At 37.8% G+C, this 12,348-nt stretch overlaps 1 protein-coding gene and 1 long non-coding RNA gene across 3 annotated transcripts in view; one reads left to right on the plus strand and one right to left on the minus strand.

Moving 5' to 3' along the window:
• Positions 1-12,348, minus strand: part of LOC135743641 (adhesion G-protein coupled receptor G2-like) — a 115,115-nt gene that overhangs the window by 96,809 nt on the left and 5,958 nt on the right. The window lies entirely within an intron of this gene.
• On the plus strand, positions 2,738-9,432 carry LOC135743989 (uncharacterized). Of its 2 annotated transcripts, none has more exons than XR_010530637.2 (5): positions 2,738-2,865; positions 3,656-3,702; positions 5,190-5,236; positions 7,370-7,506; positions 8,430-9,432. It is a non-coding gene; the product is annotated as an uncharacterized lncRNA (long non-coding RNA). The 2 variants fall into 2 exon arrangements; XR_010530636.2 differs by having other exon boundaries at positions 9,354-9,432.

A 12,348-nucleotide genomic window follows, 5' to 3' on the forward strand; every position in this document is an offset into this window, starting at 1 on the left:
GCCTGTATCTGACTGTCTGTCTGTCCCTAAAGAAATAATAATGCATTTTTCTCAGTTACTTTGTCAAGTCATAAACTAATTTATTTCCTAAAGTTGAATGTTGTCCGCATATCATCTTAATAAAGATATTACATTTGGTAGGGATGTTAACCGATGACCGTTTGACCGATGGTTGACCGTATCAACGTTAACCTGTCAAAGTTGTCGGTTGTCGGTTAAAAAAAGGGATCTGTAAAGGGCTATTATAGACTAAACCCTACTACAGTTAGTCATCTCTTTCTTTCCAAGATCTTTTTGTGTGAAGTGAACAAATCCCTCACACTCAGTTTTTCATAACTGGTCTGTTTGTACTTTATAAACCAATAAAAAAACATTTGGCGTGAGGTCACTGCTTTTGGTTTCGCATGTTCACAAGGTTTGCGAAAAGTAAATGCTACAGGCTATTTTTTGATAAATTCCTTTATTCGAATAGTAAATAAAATACAGTAATACAATAATTAAAATTAAAGTCTCTCCTGGTTGTGTTCCAAATTATTAACATTTATGTCTTTTAGGCTAACAGTAAAGTGCAGAGTAAGTTTTGTTTCTGTAAATCCTCAGCCATGATTTTTACCACTTTATTAAGTTTTGCTTTGTAGAAAGCATTTCTTTGAAGTGAATTTCGTTTTGTATAAATTGTATCTTAATTTTAATAAATGTTTAATCAACCAAATGCATGTATTTATTAAATAAAAAGCAAATATAGCAGAGTATATAATTACCGGTCCGTGCATGAAGGCGCCGGCACTGCGCGTTCACTTGCATTGCATTGTTAATTAGAACGCACCTCATCATAATTAAATAAAACTCAGCGTAGGCCTATATGCCTCATACAAGCATTAAATATCTTTGCTGCATTTGTTCTAGAACAAAAACAGTGCGAGACCTGCTTTGGCCGGTGCTTTTACACATTCTGAAGGTGCCCGTTTAATCCATTGGTTTTATCGTGTTGCAGTCTATTAGGCAACATTCCGCATAAGATGGGTTTAGATTTGGAAATACATTACATCTATATTTCAGTGGTAACAGAAAAGGTGATGATGATCATCCTATGTCTTTAATATTACTACCCCAAACTAAAGCGCAGTCTCTCTTCTGAGCTGTCATTTTATTAAATGAGCCGCGGAAATTTTCAAATGAGCTTCACAAACGCCTTTATTTTCAAGTTCAACGCGATCACCTAGTACCTAAACTATTTCAAAACTAAGCACGGCGCCGCGTTTGCGGGACTCATGTTTGGCGCTGTAGGGGATTTAAAAAGTATTGTGAGGTCTGTGTGTGTGTGTGTGAGCCGGAGGCAGAGCGCAGAGAGATGGGAGTTGCGAAATTGCAGGCGCGGCTCGAAATGGCTGTTTATTTTAAATAGCATAGCATATTTTAAACTAATAGGCCTATCAGTTAACCGGTTTCAACCGGCCAATGAGGCTCGGTGGCCGGTCAAGAACATTTTTCGTTTTCGCCATCCCTATCATTTGGTTGTATTAAATGGCATATTGCACAGAGCCCCAGTGAGTTAATGTATAGAAAGAAATAATGTTTATGTTGTTTTCTTTAAATATGCTTCTGAGGCTGTGGTCTGTTGCATGAAGCTATTTGAACAACAAACTCTTAATTTTCAAAATTCAGAGTAAGTTTGGAGTCGACAAATCTAGATAAATCCAAACTGGTTTAGATCAGGATCAGATGTTGGACAGTGCTTGGTTTAAACTTTGTGTTTTATCTAGAGTTTGCAAAGCCTGTGCACCTGAAAGTGAAACCTGCTTCATGCAACATAAAATGTACTTAACAAAAGGAAAACAGTTAATAGCAATGAATGTTTAGAGGCTGAGGAAATTCTAGACGTTTATTCATAGTCGTATGACATGTTAATGTTTTTGCATGCGCCGAATCAACGCAAAGCTCTCTCCGTGTGTCGACTATTGAGGGCACTTGTTTGTCGTCTTAAATAAACCCATGCACACACAGACGGCGCAGCTTAAACAGTCACTCCCCAGGTAGCCAGTGCATTCGGGCCAGATCCGGCTGAGTGTCGGCGCACACGGCTGTGTTCTGGCTGCGGCTTACCAGCATTAAGCCAGCACTGGCCCAGCAAAAATTGCCAGATTCGGCTAGGCTGTGGATATGCGGATTTGGTCCGATTTTGGCTGACAAATGGCATATTTTCCACATATTGGCTTTCACATTTCACGTTTGTTTTAATAAAAATATATTAATTTAACAATTGATATGCATATAATTGTTTCTATTTAATGTTTTGATAATTGTTTTTAGTTTTCCTGATTAATGGTAGCCTATGTCAATAAGTGAAAAGTAGTGTGAGGAAAAGTTAAGCTTAGAAATTTTTCCCTAATAAAATAAGGGAAGGGGAGAAGCATATTTTAATGTTAAGAATAGGTTTGTAGAGGCATAAAGTGCCATTAGCCTATTGAATGTAAGTATCTGGGCTATTAAGTTTATACTGAAATATTTTCTATGTATGTAATATTTCAACAAACACATATTGTATTAATTAATGGTCAAATACTAAATTAAGATTTTATAAAAAATGTAATAAGCTGTAAAGCTTGTCAATTTGTTTACTTTATTACAACTACAATTTTTCATCCCTTTTCCAGAATTTGAACTAATTTGATCATAAAGATTGATCTATTTATAATTTATCGATTACAATTTTTAGACAATTTAAAAGCTGGTTAAAGGAACTTTTATTTTGGAAAAAGAACTGCTGCTGTTTCAAGACATGCGCACTAGCTGCGACATCTAGTGACGACATTTACCGGGCTTTAACGGTTGTTGCTGCATGAAGTCTGCTGCAATTTCTCTGAGGTAAGACTTTTTGGAAGTTATTTAACATAATTTTAATGCATAAAATATTTATACTCTGCACATATTAGATATATGTAAACTTCATTTAAAAGAAGGACAAACTGGTGTGACTGATATAGTATACGTAATTTTTTAAATGACCACAATCCCGCTTCAACAAATATGTAAATTAGCATTTGAATTTATTATTAAAATACTGAAGTCTTTCTAGATAAATTTGAGTAGAAAATCGATTTTTATAATTTATCTGACAAGGAGAATTCGGACATAAGAAATGAACTCTGCTCAGTTTAATGAACTTACTTAAACAGTAATATTTCGTTTAGCAAAACAAACAAATAATATTTCGCAACTCATACAACTGGTCTGAGGATTTGCCTCAGCAGTCTATGCAGCAGGCGGGAGTAACTGAGGGATCGTGAAGCTATTCTGCTAAACACTCGTAGCCACCTCAGCCAGTTCCGCTATTATACAGCTGACTGAGGTAATTTTTTTTACCAAGGTATAACTTTGTCTGGTACAGAAAACGTTTAAATTTCACAGAATAGAGAGCATTGCAGCTACAGGACACAGCTGGTAGTTAAACTTCTTTACTTAAAGTGCACCTGCAGTAAAAATATTTCCACCTCACTGTTGCACAACATTATAACCGATTTCATCTATTGAAAGATACTTTGTAGAAAATGAGTGAACCTAAATTATGTAATTATTACTCAACATTTTGTATCTATGATCTGTCTGTCTGTTATACAACTTAACAACTTATTGTGATTGTTTTTGTCACATTTAGATTTCTCAAGATCATCAGTTTGGACAGAATTCATTTGAAGAATTAATGTAAGTAAAAGTACAATATTGGACGGGGCATGGATATTTCTTGGGAATCAGTTTTGTTGCATTGTTAATGTCAGGACTGTCTGAGGGGTCAATTGGGGCCTGAAGTATGATAGGGATTTGTTTAGGGCTACAAATATATATTACAAATAACAAGTCTTTAAAAAGTATTTTCATTAAGTAGTCTAAACTAAACTTTGATATGTAAACGTTGTTATGTAAACTATAATAACAAGATATTTTATTAGATCACAATTCCAGTTTATGGATTTGGCATTTGCAGTCATTTTGAAATATAAATATAATGGTAGAGAAAACACAATTATCTGCGGATGTGTGTGATTAAGAGTAAGGAAAACTTACTTTTTTATATAATTGAAAATCTCAAAACAAAACAAAACAAAACTTAAAAACCAAATTGAGTTCTCTTTTGCTGCATCTTGCAAATATTACAATTTTAAATAGGCAAGGCTTAAAAAGGTATAAAAATAATAATGAACTTTCTCGATAATACAACACTGGCACAATTGGGCATGTAACCGTTTTTTTAACCTTAGTGGTGTGCCCTTATTCTAGTACTTATGTTTCTAGTAGCTATGTTTACATGCAACCAATTAATCAGTTTGTAATCGTATTGATGGCTCAATCGTATTAAAAAGTCGTCATGTAAAAACCTTAATCAATACGATTGAGGTAGATTGGATGCAAATTTGAATCGTATTGAAAGGGGTGGTGTAGTCCAATCTGTGATCCGATCAGCAGGAGAAAAGTATGCATGTAAATGCGTGAATCGAAGTATTTTGTCGGATGCAAAAATACATTGTGCATGTGCACAGAAAATTTGTGCTCAAGTTCACGTCGTATATTTACCTCTTATTTGCTTTGGTTTGGCTTTGGGGTGGCATTGCCAAGTCATCTGTTTTTTTCGTTCAGATTTGGGCTACTGTTTAAACTGTCTTTGCGAGTTGTTTTTTCTGCGGGTCAGATATGAAAGGATTTTGTTCATTAGTTATTGGTATTTGGGCTGTGATAAGTCATTGGGATGCTTTTGGGCTAATTTTGAATGTCCATGGGGATGGTTTTGATATGTGAAGCTGCCAACCCTGGCTGTGCGCTTGCACAGATGTTCGGTTTATATAAAATGTACATGAAAACAAACATTTTGAGGTGCAAACATTTAAACATGTTTAGGGTGCATGTAAACTGTATTGTTGTAACCTTTCATCGGATTAAATTCAGTCGGATTGACAAAATTTTGTGCATGTAAACATGGCCCTTGCGATGACAGTTTGTTCGAGGATAAGAAAACTGCCATCTAGGGTTTCAGAACGAAGCAAGAGCCATCAATATTATATATATGTATTGTATGTTTATGTATATATATACATTAGCAAGTAAATGTAATGGTTTTCTGAATAAATATACATAAATAACATAATGTGTCTAAAAATTATTACACAAGAAATTCAGATCTTTCATGTGTTTTTCAGAGCACTAGCAGGTTCCAATAAAGGCTGGAACAGAACAGACAGAAAAGGTACAGTATACTTTCTTTCCATGTCCGCCTTGCCCACGCACACATCCGTACCGCTTTAAAAAGTATATATTATTTACAGGACATTCACAAATTTAGAAAAAATGAAGAAAAGTAGCGGCTCCACCACTGCATTGAATATACTGTTCTGTATGAGTGTGCAACTCGGCGTTCCCACAACGCGCACGCTTGACATCTGTTCCTCAGTCATGAGGGCTCGCGAAGCACGCACACAATGCGCAGTCAACACATGCGTGATCACTAAACTAAGTTTTCTTTCTTGTTTAAGTGAACATAAACAGCTAGATGTGTCAGTATCAGTATATTAAAGCAGTGCAGTCTTAAAGCTGTTTTGGGTCTTAAAGTGACAGTAGCCTGCTGCTTTCTGTGTCAGAAATGTTCTTTCCACCCAAAAATGAAAATCACTCACTATTCTTAACTGAACAACTTTTGCAGCTGCACATTTAATTCATACAGTGAGGACTGTGTGTTTTGTGTGTATTTATTGCTAATGTTAAATCATAGATTCTAATAACTCATATTTTTACATTTAATACAGATGCCTGAAAAGTAAAACAAGATGAGTATAGTCTTATGATAAAAAAAAACAAAAGATTTGGTTGCTTGTCAGTAGCATTGTTGTAGTGACAGCCAAAATACATCGGCCTAGGGCTGGGCGATATGGCAAAAATGTGATCTCAGAAAAAAATCCATATTGAACGATAACGATATATATTTCGATGCAAGTTGTTAATGCTTCCAGCTTTAAAACAGTATGCCAACAATGACTGAAGCCACAAAAACAAGAGGGTTCATTTATATTTTAATCTGCGCCTCGTCAGTTTTTTAGCTAGCCAAACCACTTCCATATAAAGGAATTTGTGCTACCTTTTTGTCCACAATTTATCATCTTTGGATATTCGTTGCCACTTCCACTCATTTTTGTTTAGTTTTTTTTTTGTTGTGTCGAGTTTGCAAAGTAGGAAATGGACTTTGTACTACTCATGTGTATTACATATAGGCCAATGTATTTTGGCTGTCACTACAACAATGCTACTGAAAAGCAACCAAATTTTTAATATTTCCTCTTAATCATAATACTATACTTTTCTTGTTTTACTTTTCAGGCATCTGTATTAAATGTAAATATATTAGTTATGAAATTGTCTGTCAACATGATTTTAACATGAACCTTAGCAATAAATACAAATAAAACACTGCACTGTCCTCACTGTATGGATTAAATGTGCAGCTGGGAAATTTATTCAGTTAATAGTAGTGAGGGGTTTTCATTTTTTGTGTAATGAACATTGAACACCTAAGACAGCTTTGAACACCCAAGACAGCTTTAAGACGGCACTGCTTCAATATACTAATAAACATACAGCTGTTTATGTTCACTTAAACAAGAAAGAAAACTTAGTGAGCCCTCGTGTCTTAGTGACCTTGTGGAAACGCACAGTCGCACACTCATACAGTACAGTATAATCACTGTAGTGGTGGATCTGCTAATTTTCTGTTATGTTTTCAGTTGATAAGATGTGCTTTTTGATTACTGAAATTTAATTTAACCAGAATCCAGAATAAAACGAAAAACACGGAATTTGAGAAAAAATTAAACTGAATCTGGGGAAAAAACAATAGGCGAATAGCTGTGCTAAGTCCTGACTCCAATTGGCTTTTTTGAGGTCATTCAATCAAGGGTTCACATTTTTTTCACAAGCACTAAGATGTTTTTTGGTAGTTCTCAATAAAGACATGAAAGATCAGAATTTTTTTGTGTAATTATGTGTAATTTTAGACACATTATGTTTATCAATGCCCTTGACTTAGATAAAGTTTAGATCGCATTTTATGACAAATTTGTTCAGAAAACTGTGAAATTCACATACTTTTTTTTGCCACTGTATATAAAGCTATTACAATGTTAATCTATGAAGCTATAAGTCTTCCACCCTAAAGTACCTGTCATTGTTTTTGAAGCAGAATAGCTTGTAGGTAACATTTAACCCTGGAGAACCCACGGGTCAAATGTGGCCAATGTTAATTGATTCTAAGAGAAGGGTTCTTGGGTTCTCCAGGGTTAAACTAACATGCTTGCATTTACCTAATTAAATAATTTTGTTTCTTTTCAAGAATCTGTCAGAAGAAATTCAACTACTGTTCGTGCACCAGATGGTGAAGTAGAAAAGTTCGTAAAAACTTCTGCAGCTTGCATCTGACAGAGATGCAAAAAGAAGAAGAGAGCGGGCCTGAAAACAAGCAAATTCAAGGTATTTCAATTGTTGTTAAAGGGATAGTTCAAAATAGATATTCTTTCATCATTTACTCATCCTCATGTTGTTCTAAATCTGCATGATTTTTTTCTGATGAACACAAATTAAGATGTTTTGCGTAATGATGGTAAAAACACAGCACATTGTAACCATTGACTTCCATAGTAGGAAAAAGTATTTTGGAAGTATTGTGATAAATGATGAAGAAAATATTTTGATAAATGATGGTTAGCACACAGGTGACGGTACCCATTAAATTCCATCATATTTTTTTATTCCTTCTATGGAAGTCAATGGTTACAATCTGCTGTGTGTTTACCATCATGCCTCAAAATATCTTCTTTTGTGTTCATCAGAAAAAATTCATACAGGTTTAAAGGTAGGGTAACACATTTTGAAAAATGCTAACGGTAGCCGCCTAGTAATGAAATCACGATGAAGTCAAATCGCCATCCAAAGTCACGCCTCTTTCAAAACACATGAACACGCACAGATCAGACGGTCACATTTCATGTCTCATTCACCAGTGAGAAAACTTTGCAGTACAAAGTGAATAACACTTCCAAAATAACCAACATAAACAACTGGTTTATATCAGAATTAGTTTAAGCACACGTTCGGTTGTGTAGACGTAGTAACTATATCGTTATGCTAATCCGGAAAACGAACACAAATTTCATAAGCAACACAATGTTTCATCAAAGTAGAATATCGAATCCATCTCAAATACAAACATATCGCGTACCTTACCAAAATAAACAACGACCCTTTTTGACCCTTTGCCTCCTGCAGCTGTTTGCATCTTGGGGTAAAGCAGTAAAGTTACCGATGTTAATTTGGGTTTTTGCTCTTTGCAGATCCAGGCAGTTTTTGCTGTTGTTGTTATAAAAGATGGCTTTCATTTTGTGCCTCCTGTACAGGTTGTCAATTCAGCAGAAAAGTTTGCTGTTCTCGCTGTTTACAGACAGGAGGTAAGCGCATGTGAACACGCAGATGACCTATGGTGTCTGCGTAAGGGCTGGGCAAAAAAATCGATTTTCCGATTAATCGTTTTTTAAAACGTGGTCTAATAAAAATCGATTCTCAAAGAGCAGAATAGATTTTTTTCTTTCATATTTATTTCCACAAACATTGAACGTAAGATTAACTTTAATCTAATTACTAGTCTTCTTCAACGTTAGTGTTGTGGCTTTTAATTTTTTTATTAATTACACACTTGTAAACTGCTGTTCACTGTTCTTTTTTATTAATATAGTATTTGTATTAAATCTATATTCATTGAGTTGAATCGAGAATCGAGTATAAAAACCTACCCCAGAACCAGAATCGAAAATTGAATCGAGAATCAGAATCGAATCGATTTGATAGCTTGTGAAGCGAAATCAAATCGATCTGGAACATCTGAATCGATACCCAGCCCTAGTCTGTATGGACTCGCTGCGCGGTGGGCATTCAAATTATGCTTACGTATGAGGGACAAAAAAGGAAACGTCCATTCGGACCGAAATTTATGATTGGTTGAACATTTTTTGGTCCTACGCCTTTCACAGATGACATAAATTCTACAAATACATTTAAACAACTTAACACAGTGATTGCTATCAGGATGTGAGGAGACTTTTAACCAGCATAACTAAAAATCTTTCAGGATCAAATCTGTTACCCTACCTTTAAAACAACATGAGGATGAGTAAATGATGACAGAATTTTTATTTTAGGGTGAACTATTCCTTTAACATTTACCCAAGTTAACATTAATGCCTTCAGTCTATCTGATGAAGTAACCATGAGTCATTTTCTGTTCCCCCTCTTATCTCTTTTCTCTCAATCTTTCCTTCTTTTAGGGTACACTTGAGGAGTGTCCAGATGTTTATTAATGTTTTATTAATGTAATGTTATGTTTCAAATAAACATGTAAACATACTGTATATTTTTCTTTTTTTTTAAACACCTACAGTAAAGTGTGACACTTAACACATTAAAAGCATCACAAACATTGAGGATAGAACTTCTAATGTGCAGTTTAACTTTTTTTAACTAAATATAATAAAAGTTTTTTTTTAAGAAGGGATAAGTACATGACATCTTAAGGGCTAAGGTTATAAAATAAAAAACACTTTAAAAAATAATTCGGGCTAGTTTCGGCTGAGTGTACAGTTTAAGCTGGCATGATTCTGGCACTGTGCTGGCAGTGTCGGCTGACTTTAAGCACCCGGACATGGGCCAGTTTCGGCTGAGTGTAATGTTTTAGCTGGCGTGATTCTGGCACTGTGCTGGCAGTGCCGGCTCACTTAAGGCACCCGGAAATGGGCCAGTGTACTTGGGCCGATTCTGGGGCGTCATTCATCCCAGAGTTGGCCCTTTTCTGGCAGCCGGAACTGGGCCGTGGTTTTTTTTCTGGCCTGCCGGATTTGGGCCATTATTGGGCCAAACTGTTTTGGCTACCTGGGCCAACGTTACGTTGTTTTTCATTGATCTATTCCATACACTATGAGATACAATAGCGCAACTCTCCCTAAAGTTTACACATCAATATTTGAAGGATATAGGGAGGATTACGTCTGATTGGAACGGGACCGGACACATTCAACCTGTCTTTGCATACAGCTACTCACTTAGTGCCTTTTTAGTGTTAAATTGCTTAAAAGCACTTGAAGGTTAACATTTTAAAACACGTGTAAATTATAAACTATCCCTGTTTAATCCGCGATCGAATCGCATGCGGGTTGAAACGTGGGTTCTGATCCGTATGGATAAACTGCGATCTAACACACCACTATTTATTACAAACGCAAAGGCAAACGTGACTTTATATATTCTTTTAATGTACCGTTAGGTTGTCTTCAACTTTAGTAATGAGCATTCTCGACAGTAACAGAGAGGAGCTAGCTCTAACTTCCTAATCGCAGGTTTCCACATTTAAGGAAACATATCAAAACTCAGCTCACTCACCTATGACTTTGTTGTCCTTTTTCACTATCTGCATAAAACTCCTTTCTCCGTCCTCTGTGTTTTTCCTTGCTTTTCCTTGCTTTTTATTGGTGCCACCACCGTTCGTTACTATACTGTAAGTGTGCGCCTACTAATTGACTCCGATAACAACATGTCACGGTAGAGTGGTTCCTCGGGTCTAGACAATTTTTCATAGGCGGAGCCTCCACAAAATTTTTTATTTTAATATTTTAAGCTAATAAAAAAATGTAATATAAATAAATCAAAGCCCTGTAAAATATGAAGTTTTATTTTAAGAAAAGCAAAACCACTAGTACATAATTAATACTGACGAGACTGATGGTGTGGGAGGGGGGGCACTTGGGGTGGCCAATCAAATTGTGGGGGTGGCCCGTGCCCCCCCTGGCCCCCCCCTGGCCCCGCCCCTGATTGGCTGATCTGTTCGGTGATACACCCGTCATTTTTCCAGGTGTTGTCTTTTGAGTGACATGAAACAAACAAAAAACAACACATATTCATTTTTATCAGCATAAAATGGCAAAACGGTCTACTGTACAGAATAAAATGCTTATTCAGAAATATACCAGCATGCAGTTTTTAATAAATGACACAAAGGTGAGTGAGTGAATGATGATTATTTATTTTTGGTGAAATAATGGTTCCCTTTCAGTCGGTCACTACGACGTCACGTCGTGACCGACGAATTGGGAACTCGCTTAGAGAGACCAATCTGCTTCGAATACTACTAAAACGCCAATGAACTTGGCATTGAGATATTTGCATAATGCTGGCGCCGCCCCGCCAGGTGCGTATATAAGCAGCAGGTGCAAATAGGGAAATTAGCTTTTATTCGCTTCGAAAGCCTGCAGTATCTGCTACTGAGAAGCTACTCTACTCTGTTGGGATCTGATTGCTGAAGTTGGTTGTACTAGCAGTACCACAGCGGACGCTTCGCTTATTCCACGGCTCTACATCTGTTTGTTGTTTTTGAGTTTAGTGTGTGCGTTGCCTTTCCCTGTGCGCTCATCAACTAAGCATCTGAGTGAATTTCCCTAAAAGAGTGATACGAGAGAGCTTTGTGCCTTGTTAAAGGCAGCCACTCTCTCGTATATCCGGACATCAGCGTCCTTTTCAGGATGGCTTTTCGTCCGTGCGATCTTGGGTGCGGCAAATACATCGGTCCGAAGGACGGTCACGAGCGTTGTCTTTCGTGTTTGGGCATCGAGCACGCAGAGGCAGCGTTCGCTGGGGGTAAGTGTTCTCACTGCGAGAGCATGTCCCTTGTGGATTTGCGCAGACGGTTGTCTTTCCTCCGGGAAAAGCGCAACCCTCGTCATGCGAGTGCTGAACGCCGCCACGGTGCGGCTGTGAAGCTCTCAAAGGACGACCTGCGCATCACTGTGCTGAGCCGAGCGGGGGATTCGTCCTCAGGCTCTCAGCCTCCTCATCCACAGCCGGTTGATGTGCCGATGGAGACTTCAGCGTCGTGTTCTACGATGTCTCTAGAATCCATCGTGCCGCCCTCCGGGTCCACCGACGCCGCAGCATCCGAGGGTGGGCCTCCTCCCCCTGACGTGGACCCCGACGCCCTTCCTCCCTCTGGTCGGGTTGGGACGCCGGAGTTCGATCCAGAGATGGTGGCCGTGCTCGCTCGAGCGGCGGAGACCGTAGGGTTAGAGTGGGTTCCCCCCCCTCAGCCCGAACCGTCCCGCCTGGATGATTGGTTCTTTGGAGCTGCCCGGGTTTCACAACCCTCTCCACCGGTGCCTTTCTTCCCCGAGGTGCACGAGGAGCTGACTAGAACCTGGAAGTCGCCGTTTTCCACGAGATTACGGCCGTTTCAGCCCTCCCCCCTCACCTCCCTCACCAGCGGAGCCGCTAAGGGTT

Source organism: Paramisgurnus dabryanus, chromosome 2, assembly GCF_030506205.2.
Source record: "Paramisgurnus dabryanus chromosome 2, PD_genome_1.1, whole genome shotgun sequence".
In the NCBI taxonomy this organism is placed as follows: Eukaryota; Metazoa; Chordata; class Actinopteri; order Cypriniformes; family Cobitidae; genus Paramisgurnus; species Paramisgurnus dabryanus.